This window comes from Stegodyphus dumicola, chromosome 8 (assembly GCF_044657685.1).
Source record: "Stegodyphus dumicola isolate Sdum_Otavi_A_Nest chromosome 8, ASM4465768v1".
NCBI lineage: Eukaryota > Metazoa > Arthropoda > Arachnida > Araneae > Eresidae > Stegodyphus > Stegodyphus dumicola.
In genome coordinates, this window is record NC_140775.1 from 29,853,081 (window position 1) to 29,874,232 (window position 21,152).

The following is a 21,152-nucleotide window of genomic DNA, read 5'->3' on the forward strand; positions in this document are numbered from 1 at the left end:
GTATATCGCCTGTATTAATTCTTTAAAATTCTACATTTATTTTAAAAAAATAATTTCCTTCTCTTTCATTCTGGAGTGAATACTGAAGATTCACAAATAATAAAATTCAGTTTTACATACAAAAGAACTTTTAAAAATTTAGAGGTCTCCACTGAGGCGATCTGGGAAGTTTGGTTCCCCTTTCTCTTATCTATTTTTCGCCTCTCTTACTTACTTAGCCTTGAAACGTTCTCACGTTTCAAGGTTTCGCGGAAGCGTAAAATACGTTTTTCTCAGAGCAGTTTTTATCTCTGAGTCCAGTGCCTAAGCCTGTATCTTTGACTCGAATTTGTTTTGAAAACAAAAATTATCACCAATTTTTGATAACTATGGACGTTATCACATTTAAAAACTACCGAATTTTTTAAAAATTTTCACTGCACCGATTTTCAAAATATTCCCCCCCCCTCTTGTTCGACACAAGTAATATTTCAACAAATTGCAATAAAAGTGCGATTATTAGTTTTTGCAAATGGAAGCAGTAAATGTTGCATTAAAAAAATTCGGCTGAAAGTTAATTATTAAAAATTTATTTTTAATAACAATAATAATAAACCGAAAACTACTGGAAACTTTTTAAAATGATTAGATCGTTAGTGAAATAAAATAAATATATATAGTTAAACCATTTATGAATTTATAATTATAATTATATTATTAGCCCGGACGAAACGGCATTTTGCGTCGAATCATTATAAACGGCTCTATCATTTTTCAAATTATTGCCACAAAATATAATCGCCCTGTATTATATCTAAAGAAACTACAACTTAACTTCCCTTGTTTACTTTCTTGTTCCATAGTTGTTTTAGCATTTTAGTTTTTATTTCTTCTTTCACATCTATGTCCCTCTTTTTCTCTTACGTTTTTCACTTTTATGTAGTTCAAATATTAATTTACTTGGTAAAATTCGGGTTTTATTACTGATAATTGGATCTTTTAATGTTTTTTAACTCTTAAAGAAATTAAATAATGAAGAATCTGCATGACGGTATGTAGTATGTTTCACGCACTGGAAAAAAATGACATACCTAGAACAGCAAGTTTTGAAAAACGTAGTCCTCCAGCCGAATATAGGCATTTCGAAATTGTTTTATTATCTATTTCATATTTTTTAAACTTTAACGACTTTTTGACTAAGAAACTCAACGATTTCAAAGCAAGCAGTGGCAACACGCTGTACAGAACAAAATATTTTTTTATTTCCAGCACGCCAGACTGTTTATCGGAAATTTTAAAGATATGTTGTTTTTAAATACTTTTGTAATATAAAATCTGAAAGTTTTCAGATTTTTTTATGAATTATAATTATATCGTTAATGAATTCTAATAAAAACGTGGTTATAACATAGGGTAATTGTTTTTAAAACTTATAAATTTATTACACTTTTAATTTTTTTGGTGTGCTATAATCATCAACTGAATGCCTTTTAGTTGCACGAATACTTCCATACTGAAATTCTTTGATCTTTAATACTGAATGATGGACTGCAGTGATAATATTGAAAGACTTCTACTCTCTCTGCAGTCTGCGCACCCATGACGGCAACAGGTCTGCTATTATATTATTAGGCTATTATTGCGTGTCCTCTGCAGGAAAAAATTGACCATCTGTACCCACAGCCAAGGCCCGGGTGTGTAAGCAACATAATTTGAATAACTGTTGTTGAGTTACATGGACATACAAGGCCCTTGAAGGAAATACATTGCAATCCTGTGTTGCTACAAGTGAACAGTATATCATACGCTTAAAAGTTGCACTGCATAAATTATAGGGTTATTTACATCAATTTCATAGAATGCGTCAGATATTATAGAAATTTTTACAGAATATAAGCAAGTATCAAAATACCAATTCACAAAAATATTTACTTCTATTATTGTCAAAAGGTTCCATTTAGAAGAAAGATCTTATTACGTCACAGCGCGTCATCCTACCCCCAGAATAAAGCATTCTATAATTCCTCACAATCATCTTCTGAGCTCACAAAAACAAGAACAGTCGCCTTTGGGGCCCTTGTAAAATACAGTCCCCCGACTGTCCATAGCCTCATTCGATTATCTTGTTCTATTTGAATCTCCCGATGCCCTCCTTAATTTTGCCCATAATTCAAAGGCTTGAATTTACTTGAATAAATCTCGTTTGGTTGGTATAGAAGTATAAGAGTAGGGAACGATCACAGGTGAAAAATTATTTGTTTTTGGTATTTTAAAACGAAAGCAGCTTTCTTCGTTTGTAATTTACAGATTTTTGAATGAATGAAAGGGTTTTTATTTGTTTTTTATTATTGCTTTTTCTATATTTCGGTTTATGCTGCCCATGGTATAGTGGTTAAGGGAGCCGACTGCGATAGCACAGGGCCCGGGCTCGAATTCCGGAGAAGGCATGGTTGTAACTGTCCATCCCTTTATAGAAAGCAAAGGTGGCCCACCTTTTAGGTACCTCCAAAATAAAATGACCACCAATTGGTTGTGGCCAAGACGAAGGCAGCTCAGGGCCCGCCATTTGGGGGGGGGGAATGTTTATTAAATTCCCAGTATTAGCTCACATTCTCCCTACATCTTGTACATCTTGTTCAAATTTTCAATCGTTAATAAAATACTTTTTATTCATCAAGTTCAAATACATTTCTTTAAACTTGTAGTGAATGACACTTGATGTTAATAAAGTTTGTTCACATATTGAAATTTCTTTAAATTTTTAATTAATTATTTTTTTTTTTGTATTTTCAAGATTTTTTTTGTTGACCTAACTGGAAAATGACTTTAAATTTTTCTATTTAATTAGTTATTAATTAATTAATTTTCAAGCGTTAATAAACTGCTTTTTATTCATCCACTCACGTTCAAATACATTTTTTTAAACTTGTAGTGGATGACACTTGATGTTAATACAGTTTTTTCACCTATTAAAAATAAACAAAAATTTTTCTATTATTTATTTATTATTATTATTATTATTATTATTATTATTATTATTATTATTATTATTATTATTATTATTATTATTATTATTATTTTTGTATTTTAAAAATTTTTCTTTCTTGACCTTAGTAGGAATTGACTTTTGAAAAATTGAAATTTTTTTTTTTTATTTTACTTGTTTTGATAAAGATGGCAGGAATTTTTATTTTTATATCATATATAATATCTGCATAGTTCTAACTACTCAGTCATAAGCGCATAAGAGGTTATTAAAAGCTATCGATATTACTTTGTAATAAACATTTGGAATAAATATTTCAATAAACTGGTTCCTGTTATTCAAGAATCAGTCTTTAAAAGCTCTAGTTAGCTAATAGGCTTCGCAAAGGGCGGATTTCAAAATGCTAATAAAGATCTGAGTATCATCGATCTGAAAGAATGCAATTTAAGACTAATCAGACCATAAATATTCATGTGCTATTACAAGAATTGATTGGAAAGTAATAATTCTATTCATTCATGTGCCTACGTATTATTAGGCGAACTGATACATTATTAAAGATTATCTTCCAAACTATTCCTAGTTATTACTTTCACATCTAATAGATAGAATATAAATTATATATCGAGATTTGATTTGCTATGAAATGGTATTAACGAAGTTTATTGCAATATAATGCAACTGTTTACGTAACTGAATAGGTTTCTTGGTAGTACTTAAATAGGAAACTATCTATGTAACCTAATTATTCTGCAATGGATTTCTGATCATCTGATACATGCAGAACATCAAAAAATATTCTGTTAATTTCAGATTTTATAGGTAGGATATAATTAAAAAGTGCTTATTGCATATTTCTATTTAAATAGCAGTAACAACTGAATAAATATATTAATATTATATTACATTTTTTGAGTATTATTTACTTTTATTCGTGAACTTTTTTTGTATGACTTCAGTTTTTAACATCTGAAATTACACTCATTATTATTAAAATTAGATTTTATCCACTGTAATTTTCGAAAAATTCTGGATTAAAAAAATCTATGCATCTATAAGAAAGTTACTGCATTCTTACATATAAATTCCCAATATTGCTACTGATACCTTTTTGCTAATAATAGAAAATATACTAGTAAATTTTTTAAAAAATAAAGAAAAGTCTGAAATGTTTCAGATTTTAACGGTTGCCCAAAAGGGATTGTTAAGGTTTTTTACACTCTACAAAAATTATAAAAGCAACATAGCAGTACACGTTTAGAATTCCCGATCTAGCGTTAAGTGTTGGTATACATTCATGCAGATTCTTCATTATTTAATTTCTTTAAATATAATACAAGGCGATGATATTTGGTGGCAACAATTTGAAAACTGATACGCGATTTAAGGTGATTCAAGCAAAATGCCGTTTTGAGACTAATCTCCCATTTGGGACTAACTTCCTTTTTGGGCTAAAAATATTCCATAACGCAACGAATTTTATAATAAATACTAACGTTACATTAAAATAGGGAGAAGGAACGACTTTCAATAAACTATAAATCTTCACAGAGTCTATTATATATGATAAACAAGCATGATATTCTACTAAGCATCACTGGGAATTCAGAATTACATTTTTTTATCACGTGAAGTCTTCTACCTCGAGACAAAACAAAAGCAAAATAACGCTTTTTTATTTTGGTGAATTTTATAGCTTTCGTCTGCAATAAAAATATCACATGGGAGAAAAATGGAGTTGTTCCTCGGTTGCCAAAACAATTTAGAATTTTTTAATTGCTTTATGAATTTTTAGAAGCAGTTTTATGTGACAGGTTAGTGCTTGAGTAAAGAATTTGAATAATGGTTATTAAATATTATCGAAATTATTAGAACTAATGTAGCTACATAAAAATACTAGAAATGTAAGAAGAAGCCAACGTAATCTGTCAGTAAACACCTTAGAACAAAAATAAATTTTAATAAAAATAATTTTGAAAATGAAAATAAATTGAAAATTATTTTGAAAGAAATCTTTCAGTAAATTGCATTCTGAATAAAAATAAAATTTCGCATAAATATTGCATTCTGAATAAATTTTAACGAAAATAATTTTGATAGGAAATCTGTCAATAAATTTTGTTTGGAAGATAATTAAATTTTAAGGAAAATAATTTTAAACAATGCCCGGTTGCTGAAATTATGTTCGGAATTTTTGCAGTGAATGTACAGAAAATTGTCCATTTTATTTCATTTTTAAGGTAATTCTTGGAATTGCTGGTAATATTGTATATCAAGCTTAGTCCTCATCCCCATTTATAGTAAAATAATACATAAATTTAAACTAGTTAAGAAAGAGCATGTAAGGCTAACTACATTTTATTGGAAATAACTAATAATTTTTAGATAAAGAACGATCCTTTCTTTTTCTCTTTTTTTCCTTTCTTTTAAAAAAATACACGTGTCAAAAATATTCCTGAATTTTTTTAGATCATAGTTGATAATAGTAATAATCCTTGTAAAAGGCGGAACTTAATAAAAGGGATTTTATAATGGTTTATGGGTACTAAAGTAATGATGTTTTTTCTGCCCAGTATTAACGAAATAATAACTTTTGTAAAAAAATACGCGTGTCAAAAATATTCCTGAATTTTTTTAGATCATAGTTGATAATAGTAATAATCCTTGTAAAAGGCGGAACTTAATAGTGGGATTTTATAATGGTTTATGGGTACTAAAGAAATGATGTTTTTTCTGCCCAGTATTAACGAAATAATAACTTTTGCTTCAAACTGATTTCATTCTACGATTTACATAATTTAAAATTGCAAAAACTTAACTAAAGTACTTAATATTTAAAAAAAGCATCTAAGGATATAAAATTATTAGATTAATGTCGAATTATTTTCAGTTATCAAATTGTTTTTGAGGAAAAATTACGTTATGTATTTTAAAAATTGAGTCATTTTTAAGTACTTTTTCTTCTTTTGGTGAACGATATATTTTTTCTGTACCATGTAATACGAATATTTGAAATTATTCATTATATATATTAAATCAATTCAGTTTTATGCTATAAGAAGAATTTAAAAAAAGAGTTGAATAGACTTGTTTTTTAAATAATGAAAATGTTATAAAGAGAATTTTGAAATAGACAAATATCGTTTTCATATCTTTACAAAGTTACTATATTTTACAAAATTAAAAAAATTAACTCGAAGTTAATTTTTGAATCACTTAACTTAAAAGAATACAGGAAAAAATTCATATGCATATCACTATTATTCTATTAAATTGCATCTCTTATTAATAACAGAAAAACTGATCATTTTTTCTGTGAGTAATCAAGTTTTCTAGGTATTAATACTAAGCTAGGTGTCTAGAAGTAATTCATAATGAACCAGTTATTATATGCCTCCTGTAACTAATACCAATTATTTCCTAAAATTTCATCTTTGACTAATAATATTTATAGAATTTAGTTATTTAATTGAATTTTAATTAGTAAGGATTTTGTTATTAGTAGTTTCTCGTAATTATCATTTAAACTTTCAGAAATTTACAATATTGAGGTTAAACTTTCAAAAGTCAAAATGGCATGATTATTAAGTGCTTAAAAATTCTTCAACAATATGACTGAATATAAGCTAGCTATAATTCTATAAGAGCTTCTTGTTATTATTGTAAACTCCCTCTAGAATAGTTATATAATTAATTTTGCAAATATGTTTGATTTTGTGAAGATATTTTTAGTCTCAAGGAATTATTGCCAGCGCCTCAAAAGGAATTTTCATTTATTATGAAGGAATTGTTTATCGTATATAGAGAATAACACTTGTCCCCTGCGCTTTTAAATCACAATTTATACAAATAAATTTTTATTAAACTTTCTTAATTCCTGTTCACTTGTAAATAAATGTGCAATTGCAAAATTTCAGATGCAAGGGGAAATAGATCATATGTAAGCACACAGTTCTTTTTTAAGTTGTAATGGTATATGGAGATGAATTCATATTCTTCCTAATTTAAAACGTAATTAATATTTCAAGTTCAAAGCTGATCAAATGGAAATTCCACCAAGAAAAGTTTCTATGCCATTTTCGTAACCCTTAGTACTAATCACAAACAGAGTATCTCACTGAACAGACGTACCTGGTCATTGCTCGCTTTGTCCAGCGCTACCGTAAATCCCAAACGTCCAGTGCGTTCAATGCTCTTGAGCGGGAAGTTGACGAGAAGAAAAACCACACTTGGGAAAAGGAGTGACTTCTGCGCTTGATCTCGTCTTGATGGCAACTAGTTCTTCATCGGCTACCATCGAAGTCTTCAGTTCCACGATCATATTATGTACCACGAGCACCATCAAACGGGTAGAAAAAACACCGCGATTCTAAACTTCTGGGGTTGCCAGGTCGCAAGGGAGCTTAGTTCCTGTCGGTGGCGTCATGACGCCAACTTTACTTTTTGGCGCGGAGGGAAATTCGAAACAAATTCTAGCGCGTTGACAGCGAACATTAGAGAGCTGAACAATGATGAAGAGGAGAATCATTCAGAAGTTGATTTCGTGTTAAAGAACTTTTCGTATTATAAAACAAAACTATTTTTTCGCTCAGAACCCTTTTTCTATACATCCATAATATGCTCTAATTAAACTAGTATTCTAATATTGGGTTTAAAACCAGATAAAGTTTACACAAATGTCATAAATACACAGTAATATTAAGGAAATAAATATTAAGATTTTTACCCTTTATTTCTTGAAACAGACAATAAGACTGTATGTTTACTTGGTTTTATATCAGAATATTATATTTACGACTTAAGTACCTTTCATGCCATTTTCGAACGTCTTCAATAATGTAGTGTAGTGTTAAATGTGAGATCATCATCTTTGAACCAAAACATTATTTTGAACATGTAATTTTATCTTAAACATAAAGACACAGAACGATATTTTAGAATGAACTTTAAAAATCAGCAAATTAATTAATTGATAAAAGATGCCGTTTGAAATGCATAACACCTCAAAAGTAATTTACCAGTATCTATTTTTTTAATTAGGACATAAAATATTTAAATTTTCTATTTAAACAACAATAATACTATTATTGCTAACTCATAAACTAAATTATAAGTGAATAAAGCTTCGGTGTTTATTTCTTTTTGAATGTAAAACGGTAAACAAACAAATAAATCAAAATATTAACAATTATATATTACCGTCTGAAAAAAATAAAAGAATATAAATATGAAAATCTTACTACAGTCTATGTGTTACTACATAACTTCATTATAACTTTTAATATCGACAGAATTTAATTAATTTTTATTAAAAATTTATTCTTCATACCCCCGAAATTTAATTATTTATGAAAAGTAATTTATTTTAATGCTAAAAGGATAGTGCATACAAGAAATAGAGTTAGAAAATTAGTTAACAAACTAGTTCATTAATGACGCTCATTGTATAAAAATGTTGGTTAATAGTTTTTAGTTAGTAATGTTGCAAAACATTATTAAGAACTTCAGCTAAAATGAATTTTTTGCTGCATTCAATAACGCATTTTATTACATCTAAGAAAAATTAAAGCTCTTTTTTTATTATCAACTGGAAACATCGTTTATTTACATCGGACACAATTTCATCACAAGCTAAACTTCTTGGAGGCGTGGAAAAAAAATTATAAATATAACTGAATTAAGTTCTTAAAAAATTAGATTCTTCGATTAAGCCCTTTTTCAAATTACAAAGAAGTATTGCTGTTTAAGAATAAATAATACATCCTCTTTAGTTAAATATTTTATTTGCTGTTTATTTTATTTAAGTTATGAAAGAGTATAAAAGTTAAATAATAACTTATATTAGAAAACGCGAGCTGAAAAAATGCGTGTGGCGCGGGACACATTCAGTTGATCAATATTTTCGTTTACAAAGTGTTATAATATTTTTTTAATGTTCGCTTTACTATTTATATTTGGAATGTAAATTGATGAAGATATCCGGAGCAAATCCGAATATCTTACCTTATAAAATTTGTTACTGCTTGGATTTGCAAAAAATGGTTCAAAATATTTGGTTATTTATTTATTTATTTATTTATTTATTTATTTATTTATTTATTTATTTATTTTGTTCTTATGGCTTGCTTATTGAAAAATTTTAAACGAAGTGTTAACACACAAAAATACTAACTCAGTTTTCGAAAATACTGAAAAAATTCAAAATGTTTAATTTAATTATTCTTTGTTTCGAAGCTAAAGATCACAACTATTTGTAAAGCAAATGTAAATGGAATACTTAAAACGTTTACTTTAGAAAAGATTCAAGGTGCTAATTTTTATATGTTTAAAATTGGGAATATTAAGCTTCTAGTTATATAATCCATAAGCGTTATAAGATATATTTAAAAAAGTATTTTTACTTGTTTTTAAATATTTTCTTTCAGAAAGCTATTTTTCTCTGAGAAATTTTCAACACCATCAACAGTCAACAGCGAAGAGAATGATCAAATATTTAGCTTCAGGACCAAAAATAATAAATAAAAAAGTAAAACTTGTTTAGTCCTTCAAGTAAGAATAACCGATATTTTACACTGAACACATATTTTCTTTTTATTTAAATTATTACATTTTCATTTTTCTAAGATGAAATTTAAGAGCTTTATGGCAAGAAAAATGATGAACCAGTTTTCCTTTGCTGCAGGCGATTCCTTTCTGACCCAGGTTATTTTCAGATGATTTAAATAAAATAAATAACTAAATGAATTATTTTTATAAGTGCTGTTTAATATTAAAAAAGTATTTATCATTAATCAATCATTTCACAAAGAGCAAAAAATATCTTCTCTGCAAAGAATCATCTCTTTAAACTTCAGACTGATTTGAATATGCTAAAATGTTTATTTTTGATAGAATTCTATACTATCTTTATGAAGTTTCAAAATAAATAAATGCATGAACACTATATGAAAAACTGCAATGCTCCACGTTTTTTTTAACGTTTCAGAAAGTAATTCCGTTCGTTAATGACAAATTATATTATGCTTTGATTTAAAACATATATGTAATGTATCTTCTCTTCCTAGTTCAGTATTGTACTTGATACTCATATCAGTGATTCTCAAGCTTTTGACTAACGAGTGCCATCTACACAAAAACTGAAACATTTTAGTTCCACCACTGAATTTTACAACAATTATTTTTCAGTTTCTCAATAGAAATATTAAAAAAAGTATATTTTGCCATTTACACAACCTATTGGCTATTTGCATTAAATACGCAAGCATAAAAATATTAAATTAAAAATTGGTTACCATTTTAATTATCAAAACTTACGCTATAATACTTTAATTCTAAAATTTAGTATGTGTGTGTATTTATTTATGGCAAAGCACACTAGGGCTATCTGCCTAAGAGGAGGGATGCCTTTCTAAGGGAAACTGGATCGTATACACGTTACACATGGGGAAAACCACGAAAACACCCATGCAGCCAGCCCGTTCGCGGGATTCGAACCTCGGACCGAACTACCAGTGTTCAGCGACTTTACCGCTCGGCCGCTGGTGGGCCTAAAATTTAGTATGAAATTTGGACTTGTTTAAGAAAGATTAATTTCTTTATGTCTGGTCATATTTCACTTAAATTTAGCTATAAATTAAGATCCTTTTTTAATTTTGTTATGATTTTCCAAATATAACATTGAAAGAAAATTCTTGTTTACACATATTGGTTGTGAAAAATGGCAGTAAAATCTTAATAGCTTTATTTAAAATGCCTTTACATTCGTTTTTACGGTTCAGCGAAACGTTAACAAGTGTGTTATTTTTTAAATCTTCAGTTCAATCACAAGAAATTTCCATTAATGTTTCTTCTACTTCATGAGATAAAATTTCAAGTACATTTGAACAAAATGGATTCCTTTTATAAGATCCTCGGGAGTTTGGATGGGTCCTTTCCAAATTCAAAACAAATACATGTTGAAATAATTTATCAATGAAAAACAATGATTTTCAATGTCGAATGCTAATTCTTCTTTTGGTTTCAAATTATTTTTGCTTAGAAAACTTTCTAAAAGTGGTAAAAAGCTTAAAATATCATTATCCAATTCTAACTCAAGTTTTTTTAATCGTTGTATTTATTTTATCTAACAAACAAATTAACACTTTGTAATTCTAAATTTAATTCATTCAGCTTTTCAAAAATATCAGCTCAATACGCTAAATGCGGGAACCATAATTCTCTAAATAAACATTTTTGCAATTCCAACTTTGAATCACAGAGCTAAATTTGGATTTCTGATTGAAATTCAAAAAGACGATTTAAAACTTTGCCTCTGGAAAACCACCTTACTACAAACCAACGTAACAAAAACGTTTCGTGTTCACTGCCCATCTTTTGGCATAAAATCGTAAACATTCTTGAATTTGAAACTCGGTTTTTTTAAAAATTTAGTAATTTTCAAAGCTTGATTAAAAACGATTTTCAGGTTTTCGAGGATTGTTTTGGCTACTAAAGCTTCGCGATGAATGAAGCAGTGAGTCAATTTAGGTTCGGGTGCGACTTTCTTTATTTAAGAAATAACACCGGAATGCTTTCCTATGAAACCCGAGCTCCGCCACTGCATACGATAATGCACTTATACCAGCGAATATCATTCTCAGACACAGAATTGTCAATTACTTTGAAAATTTCATTTGCAGTTGCTCTATCATGAAGAGATTCACAAAATTAATTTCCTTCGGCAATTCCCTTATTTTCTTCGAAACGTATGTCAACTAATAATTGCAGAGAGTTCGTTATATCAGTATTTTCGTCCAATTGCAATGCCAAATACTCATTGTGTTTTATTTTTTGCATAAGTGTCTCTTTTATGGAATTTGCCATTTCATGAATTTCGTATCATTTGATAACGAAATATTATTACGTTTATTGTTTGAATATTGCATTCAATAATGTTAAAACGATACCTTTAGCTGCTGGTAATATAAGGTTTTCTCCAATAGTGTGAGCCTGCCCAGTCTTGGCAATTCTTATGCTTACTAGGTATCTAGCATCCAGAGCATTTTCACTTGAAGTAGCAAAAACTTTTATTAGTTGTTTACTATTTTTGAACTTCAATAATTTCCTCTTAAAATATTCTTCAGATTTATCCTTTAAAGCGGAGTGCTTAGATTCAAGATGTCTTTTAAGAAACGATGGTTTCATACTTTGACTGGATAATACTTCTCCGCAAACAACACACTGAGGCTGAGAGTCTATTTCATCTCCATTCCAAGTAAACGCAAATGATAAATAATGTTCATTATACTTCTTATAAACAATTTTTTCTTTTCTTTTCAACATTCCTAGTGCTAGTGGATTGTCCTGTATCCATCACCCGTGAGTCATCCCTTTTCTGCGTAGTCAATTCTATCAATTTTTCTATTTTGAAAATTTAGTTTTTTTTAAATTCTTTTTTCACAAATATTAAAATGTACAATATTGTTACGAAATGTACAGACGCGGTAAGATGGTTTCCCCGCAAAGCAGTTTTAGGGTTGCCATAAAATAGCAAGGAAAACAGGGTTGCCACATCTGGCAAGCAATCGCTCATTTGGCGACATTTGGCGGCAGAATTGGCGATATATGATGGACGGATGGAGAACCTTTTGGAACGAATTCTTACTGGTTTAGCCCAGAATGTTCTCGAACACAAGCCGAAAGCTATATAAACCCTGCTGGTCCGCAGTCAGTTAGAGAGTGCCTCGTCGAGAGGGCGAGTGAGTGTGTCTCCTCTAGTTAGTCCGTGCGGAGACGATCGAGTTGACAGCCGGCCAGCGAGTGCCGAGTGTGTCGTCGAGTACATCGAAGTGTCTCTTAGTGTATCGCGGTTAGTGCATCGTCGAGAGAGTGTGTTAAGCTCCGGGAACGACTGAACCGAAGAGTCGTGAGCTGTGCTCTGAGTGTCGTCGAGTGCTTCGCGAGTTGTAGCGTGGAGAGTCTCGAGAGTACATGGAGTTCCGAGAACGACCGAGCAGAGTCGGGAGCAGTACTCTGGTGCTTTGGAGGGAAGCTGTCTCCCCCGTTATTGCCTGGCAGTGTGAAGGCTGTGTCGCTGAATGTGTCAGCTTGCTTATAACAGTTCGAAGACTGTAAAAGTTATTTTGGAGCTGTCCTGATTAATACTGGTAAATAAAGTGTGTTTCGATATTCCATCAAGTGCTGTCGTCGTTATTCACTCCAAATTCACACGAACCCGGTACGAAGGTGAAGGTAGAAAATAACGTAACTACTAACTGGTGTCAGAAAAAAAGTAACAATATATTACAAGTTCTTCAAAAACAAATAACGCTAGTCTCGAATCGCATAGAAAAGTAAGGAATACAATGCAACAAGAAGACAAAATACCTGCTGTTAGAAACAACAAATTAAAGTAAAACGTTATCCTAATTGAAAATAGAGCAATATGAGTCCGGAAATGGTGGCGACATAAAGTATAAACATCAGGACAGCCCTAATACATCGATCAACTCTCGAATTAATGAGATACTATTATCTTTTTACAGGAACTTATTTTTATTTCCTATGAAATGGAACATCCATTTCTATTACTTCTTTTAAAAACATCATTTATGACAAATTTTGTTATGTTTACGACTAAAAGAATATTTGTGAAAATAAAAACGGATTATTTTGCTAAAGTCTGTGAGCGGTCATTGACCATGAACAAAACTCAAATCGTATAAATTTACGAGTGTTAGAGAAAAAAAAATTAAACAGGATGTTGAGGTATTTAATTTTTTAATTTAATAGTTAAAATTCTTAGTTTCTTTGCATACAACATATTTTTCTTTTGCGTACAACCGGTTTAGAACCGCTGCTCTATATGGTTACATTTAATTATAAATCATCCAGAGGTATTTTATTTGTTATTATCAGCCAAAAACGGGCTATTAGTCTACAAATGAGACTTTGCGTTGATGGGTTTACTATAAACGGCGTAACACCTTTCAAATTGTTGCACCTTTCAATTGTTCAGTCTAAAGGCAAATAACTTTTATGTTCAAATACTATTTGAGGAAAAAAATTTAAATAACGAGGAAATTATTCAATGCAAAAAGATAATAGAGTTTACTTATAGTAAATAAAACAGGTTCATTAATTTGATCTGAGAAGAAATCCTTAAGGTAATTTCGTAAAATGAAAAGCTAATTACAGAGGACAAATTATATGTGCTAAATGTGAAATATCTTTTTTCCTTCCTTTTCACGTGTAAATTTAAAATATTTTAAAATAATTTATTTCTTTTTTCCGCTAATACCAGATTCTTGAGCATAAATTATCCTTTTGACTTCTGCAACGCATTTCTCAATAGAAAGACTTTTTTTTCTTTGGAAAGGGGAACTCTTAAAAAACAGCAATATCAAAAACAAGTTAAGAAAAATTTAGCTGTTTTGAGGAAAGAACCAGGAATTGTTATTTAAATAGAAAGCTGCAAGGAAAAGAAAAGGTTGTTAATGACGAATTTCAAAGTTCTTAAAAATTGAAATACCGCTAGTTTTTATCATTGAAACTCTTGAAATTTTAACAGCGTCAGAAAATTGGTAATTCAAAATCTTTTCTCTACTGCCTGAAAGTTTTTTTTCTTTCATTTAATTTTATTTACTACAGTGCTTAAATTATTTAAGATATACTCATCAATTTTAGTTTCTTGTTTATTCTTAAAGTGAATATTATTCCTGTGGCTGGTTAGTTATGTATGATAAGCAGGAATTATTTTTGCTTATTTTATTTATTTTTTCTTTCTGTCTCTCTTTCTTTCTTTTCCTTCTCTGTTAAATTTTAGAAAATGGAATTGCTAGACAAAGAAAATTTGAGATGTTTTGTGATTCGCTGCTTTGTTAGTTGTAGTGGATAATAGTTGGTTGGTTTATTTTGCCTTCGTGGAAGGCTAAGGAAACCTTGTAAGGAAAACTGGCTCGTATACACGTTGCACATGGGGGAAAACCACGAAAGCGCCCATGCAGCCAGCCGGAATTCGAACTCCAGATCGAACTACCAGTATTCAGCGACTTTACTACTCGGCTGCTGGCAGGCGTTATGGGTAATACAAAAGAGAGCATTTTTTTTTTAGAATCTCTCTCTTCTTTTTGGCAACACTCATCGATAAAAATTACTTTTTGGAGTTACAGATTTAATATGCTCAATTTCTTTGGAAACAGGTCTAAAGAAATTACCAAGCTTCATTCATGCTTATTGGCCCACCAGCGATCGATGGTAAAAGCCGCTAAACACTAATATTTCGTTCCAGGATTCATGTCCCGGAGAACGGGCTGGCTGCACGGGTATTTTCGTGGATTTCTCCATGTGTAACATGGATGTGGGCCAGTTTCCAGTTCCTAAAAAGACCTTCACGAGGCATCCCTCCTCTTCCGTGTAGTGCCTATTGGTGGAGCAGGTAATGAACTAATAATTAATAATTCCCGCTTAAACTTTCATTCATCATAAAGTTTCTATCGCATTATCCCAGATCCAGAGATTCAGAGACCATCATTACTTTTTGTTGCATTATGGTTATAAAAGTCTCGTATTCTTGGTAGCCTAAACTGTACGAAACGTCTTAGGACTGAAATCTGATTCACTGAAAGTGAATTATCACTGTGTCCATTTAAAATACCGCACAGACAGGGAAAATGGCTTAAAGGATCCTTTTAATTTAACTCGAATAAAAATTAACAGATGGCACCACTCGTGTTTACAGAAGCCACCATTTATGGCTTAAGTTAAAGGTTATGAAAGTGACTTAACTAAGTAAAAGATGAGTTAGCCTACCGATTACATAAATAGAGTAACGCGCAAGTTGGATCTGACCTAATATTGGCGTAACAAGTATAATGCCAAGAATAATGCAACGCCACAGAATGCTACTTTCAAGAAAATCAAATTAGTAGAGTGGTCTTCAACAGGCAGAGCACGCTGTGATTCTAGTCTTTAAAACCTTCCTTAAATGCTACCCTCTTTTTACCTCGTTTGAATAACGAATAATAATAGAAATTTACATTCTGGCAGGAAAATGGAAAATGAGGAGGAAAGGAAAGTAGTTTAACATAAAATAACTGGTTAATAAATTAAATGAGACCTAAGGTTACAATGTGCTACATACATTTATCATGCAGTGACTTATTAGTGTCTCTACTAAGCAGAATAGTATATCTTTAATTTATCTACAACGCACCCTTACAATTAGTCGAATCGATTTCCACCAGCTTTTAATATATCTGATTTCGGGTTGGATGTATATCGGACGAAAAGTAATCAAGGTACAAAGTGACAGAGTGGGTTTTTTTTAATTACACTCAAGAAAATACCATTTATTCATGACATTTCGAAGAACTTTGAAATTTTAGGGCTGAACCCTTAACGCTCGAAGGGTTAACACTGTGAGTTCGACACAGCTTCAAATCCCAGAAAGCAGGCTGGTTGCATAGGAATTTTCTTGGGTTTCTTCACGTGAATAAAAGCCGGTTTACTTTAAAATCCCTCCATGATAACATCCTTCCGATTAACCTGATAGCTCTCACGTGCTTTACCATAATGTAAATAATCTAATCCAGTTCCAAAACAGTAAGTTATGTGACGTTTTCCTAGGTATTGCCAAAACTAGCACCACACTTGTCACCAATTTCAAATCCTCTTTGCTTCAAATTAAATTTCATGTAAAGCACAAAGTTCAATTTACAAGAAATTTCCTCTGATTGAATATTAAATAGTAATTAAAGAAATGTATAAAAAATTACGTTGTGTAATCCATTCGCAATTTTATCCACGTATTCATTTAAACGTATCAGTTTATTAATTTATTTAACTAAAAATTTCAAAAACTTTAGTAAAAAAACTAAAGGATTCGATTTCATTTTAAGTAATGGGAACAAATTCCCGTGAATATAAAATTTTAAATTCATTTTATAAAATATTTTAGGTACTCAAACGTATAGCTTCGCGAATACGGTAATCGAGTTTTTGTATTTTTTACGATGTTTAAGAATATTTTATGTTATAAAAGACCCTGATTTTCTTTTTGGCTGAATCTTATGTAAAGGTAATAAATTACAGAATAGAACACGTAAAATTAGCTAAAGGCTCGTACCTGTTAAAAAGTTGTCAAACCTTTCATCAAGAATTTCTCAGGAAACGACTTAATCTTAAATAATTATTGTAATTTTAACCTAAGCTGTCTATGGAGTTATTTGCGCTGTTCTCAATTAAGCCAAGACAATAATTACAGGCTTATGGATATTTTGATGAATTACCTGCAATTTACGGCAGTTCTTTTGGGGATGTAAATTATTTCATAACTTAATTAAACACAGTAAATATAACTGTTAATGACCACAATTCGTGACAGTGATTTTTTTTTTTTTTTTTTTTGTTGCAGTCAAAAAGGGTAAGTATGTTAGATACGTGGGATAGCGTAATTAATTGCAATTCAGAAATACAGAAAACTCACAACTGTCCCGATTAATTTTTTTTTCCAATGGTAGGCCCTCAGCCGACTTCGGCTTGGCCGCTACTAAGGATAAATGTGGTGGTCACCTTATTATGGAGGCACCTAATACGTGGGCCACATTTGCCTCCTGTCTCGATTAATTAAAAGCATGTATTTGTATAGACAGCAGGAAAATATTAAGTCACCCCTTAAATAATGAGGTTTGCTTTTTTATTTTTGAAAAATAAGATATAAAAAAGCTGCGTTTTAATCTAAAATATACTCCTCTTTATCATCTGCTATAGTTCCTCATTAGTTAAGATGCGACTTTGCTCCATTAGAATTTGGAGGACGTCTTCATCAAGCTCTACAGATCTTCCAAGACGAGGCTTGTCTTCTTGGCTGTGGTTTCCAGCTCAGAATTGCTGAAACTAACTATGATGCTAGAGGTGGACAAAAACCACTCTTTTATGGGATTGGATGAGAACCGTTACCTAACTGAATTGAATCAGTTCTTTCATTTAACACACCACTCACTAAAGATGGTCTTAAAGAAAAACATCGGGAATGAATGAAGATCTGTTAGCGATAATGGAGCGAAGAGAAAAAAGAATCGAACGAGCAGCGAGATCAAAAGCATCAACTCAGTCAAATGCTAACTTCCAGAGCTCATTTCTTTCAATTGCAGTTTCGCGATTCCCTAAAACCTCTTTTCTATACAGAACTAACAATAAAATTCTACAATAACAACATTTTCAAAATGTTGGAAATTAATAAAAATTAAACTCAATTTTAACACGGGAGAATAAATATTCTTCCTTCCCTAAAATGAGAATCGAATTTTCCTTCAAATAAGAGCTCAGCTTTTATTTCGGGGGGGGGAGAATCAGGTGCTCGCTCAAGCAGTAGAGTGAATCAGATTGTGATTCACTCTACTGCTTGTGATAAGAACTTACAGATCTGCTACTCTTGTGATCAGAACTTAGAGCACATCTCTATTCCTGGCATGCTTTCACGAAGGGCACTTCGTGAACTGTAAAAGACCCACCGCTCCATTTTCTAGAATCAGCTGTTCACTCCTTCAGTAAAGTTATCAGGACTTGTGTTTCTCTTGATTTGCTTCAGAAACATGGTATGTCCTGAATAAGAACAAGGAGCTTACTTAAGCTATGTTCAAGATTTGTGTATAACAGACGACGCAAGCAGGAAGGGTATACGAAACCCTTTATTTTCAATACTTTACAGGCACTTCCGAACTTCGGAATACAGAGACTAACCACTTGTGGTCTAAACGTGAGAATATAAAACTACTAACTATAACTAAAAGCTAACTTTGAATTAGTATACAAATGCCTATCACTAAGACTGGCCTTTATTTAAAAGGGCACGTATGTAGTACGCCAAGCTGCTGAAACGACAATACGTTCTCAAATATCAAGAGGGCTAAACCTCTGGCCTTAAAGGCAACCAGCAACCGAGAGAAAACTCGTAAAGCTGCAGTGGCAAGTGGCTTGCTCCTTAAAACTCCTTTTCTCTCCCTCTTGGCAAAAAGCCACAACTTTAGTATTTGGGCGTTAGCAAGACAATTTGCATGAACAAGTTAAAGCATTTAATTCTGGCCGGAAGTAGAAAATAAGAAGTAAAGTTTTAAAATAAAATAAACGTTAGTAAAACTTAGGATCCTTACAAAGTGAATCGGTTCATTGAATCAAAAGTTCAATCTGAGCGGATCTTTCAACTCCAGCTATCACATTTATTACGCTTATTGTCCGATCTTTATATATTGCATTAATATTCCTGTTTACAAATTATTAATTGAATTCATAATTCAAAATATGTTGAATATGCTCTTTTGTTGTTTTCATTTTAGTTTCCAGAAATAACAATTCAAAGTGAACTGCACTCTTAAGAACTTGCCCAAAGAGTTAAAGCAAGCTAAAATTACTATCTGCTTTTATAGCAAGTTAACTTGAAGGAACCGTATTTATGCAATGACTTAAAGAATGGGACTATTCGCCGTGGCCATTTCGACGTGGCCGTTTCGCCGTCAGGATATACATTTTTCTTTACACGGCTGTATTATATCTTGCTGTATTATATTAAGTTGATTTAAACTAATAACTCTGTTTAATTTAACAGTTTAACTTAATTTGGTAAACATTTTATATAAAATAATATGTAAAATGTTTTTGTATACAGCTTTATACAAATACACCGTTACACATGACATATTAATTTTAAGAGTGTAAGGTGCTGACAAGATTCCAAAGTAATTCCGTTTTCCATTCAGATTTCATAAAAATGTGAAATTCCTACTTGTATGAGTGACTGATTTCTCAGAACTAGCTGATTAAAATTTCAAGAAATTTTAACGAATTATGTAGATATTGTACCCGCATAATTTTAAAATCGATAATATAACTTGTGTTATATCAGAAATTTAGCCCCAGTTCTTTTTGATACTGATATAATTTTCCAACTAACTATATGTAATTTCTTTAGATCTCATATTTGTAAATAACTATATATATTAAAAGCAACTTTCATTAAGCATACAAAAGGCAAACAAAATTATTAAACTAAATAAATTTAATATGAGTATAATACGTCCAGACAAAACACAGTCATGTAAAGAAAAATATGTCTTGACGGCGAAACGCCCCGACCGCGAAACGGCTACGGTGAAACGCGACGGCGAAAAGTCCTAGACTTATGACCTAATACGATAATCCAAAATTAACAATTTAAGCCAAAAGTATTATTTATTACTCTAAAATAGATATTTCAAGGCTATTGCCAGCCTTCTTTGCGATCCTAGCTCATTTCCTTTTCATCACACAGACGTTATTTTCTCCGCGTCATTTGAGGCCAAGTCAGACTCCATTCGCGTCCTTTTCATGATCAAAGTTTTAAAGATCTTCCAGCCCAAAATTTAAAGACATTTTTCACGTGGTTATTCCCGATAGGGTGTTGGACCCTTCTGCAAGTAGATCCAAAACTCAAAGGAATCCATACTAATACAGGAGCAATTAATTGAATTAGCCATAAATGAGGAGCTGAACCAAAAAAATTGAACTAGGATACTACAATTTCTGGTTACAAAAACAGGTATGAATTTTATGAATGATTGTAGTGAAGCTGTTGATTGCTTTTCTGTCACCAAAATGTTAGAGTCCTGCATTATATTTGAAGAAATTAAATAATGAAAAATCTTCTTAAATGTATGTATACTTCTCGCATTGTTATAAAACAACAGTACATACAGCCATCGAATTTTGAATGACGTAATCCTACTGCGAATATGGGCGTGTGGAAGCCAAATTTGAAATTTGGAATTTATTTTATTATCGATTTCATATTTTGTAAAACTTAAACGAATTTTTGATGTCAAAGGATTAAACTCAAGGATTTCAAAGCGAGCAATGGCAACGTTGTACAGAAAAAACATTTTTATCTCCAGCGCGCGAGACTCTGTATCGGAAATTCTAAAGATATGTTCAATTTAAAACTATTTTGCGGTATTGCTCTTGAAATATTTTATGGTTTAAGTGCGAAGAACGTGATATTTAATAAATAAAGTAACATACAAAATGTTAAAGAAACGCCCTTTGGACGTAATTTAAAATCTGAAACCTATCAGATTTTTTTTTCTTTTTTAAAATTGTTTATTTATTTATTCATTTTCTACGCCATCATTTACTCTTAAAGACATTAAATTTGCAATTCTTCTATAATGCAGTTAAA

At 31.0% G+C, this 21,152-nt stretch overlaps 2 protein-coding genes across 6 annotated transcripts in view; both read right to left on the minus strand.

Annotated features, from left to right (window-relative positions):
* Cad88C (cadherin 88C) overlaps positions 1 to 7,325 on the minus strand; it is a 298,274-nt gene extending 290,949 nt beyond the window's left edge. For all 4 annotated transcript variants that reach the window (XM_035354905.2, XM_035354902.2, XM_085821698.1 and 1 more), the window contains exon 1: positions 7,097 to 7,325. The gene's annotated coding sequence lies outside the window, so the exon portion shown is untranslated. The remainder of the gene's footprint in view (positions 1 to 7,096) is intronic.
* ChT (choline transporter) overlaps positions 1 to 21,152 on the minus strand; it is a 298,521-nt gene that overhangs the window by 45,482 nt on the left and 231,887 nt on the right. The gene's annotated exons all lie outside the window — the stretch shown is intronic.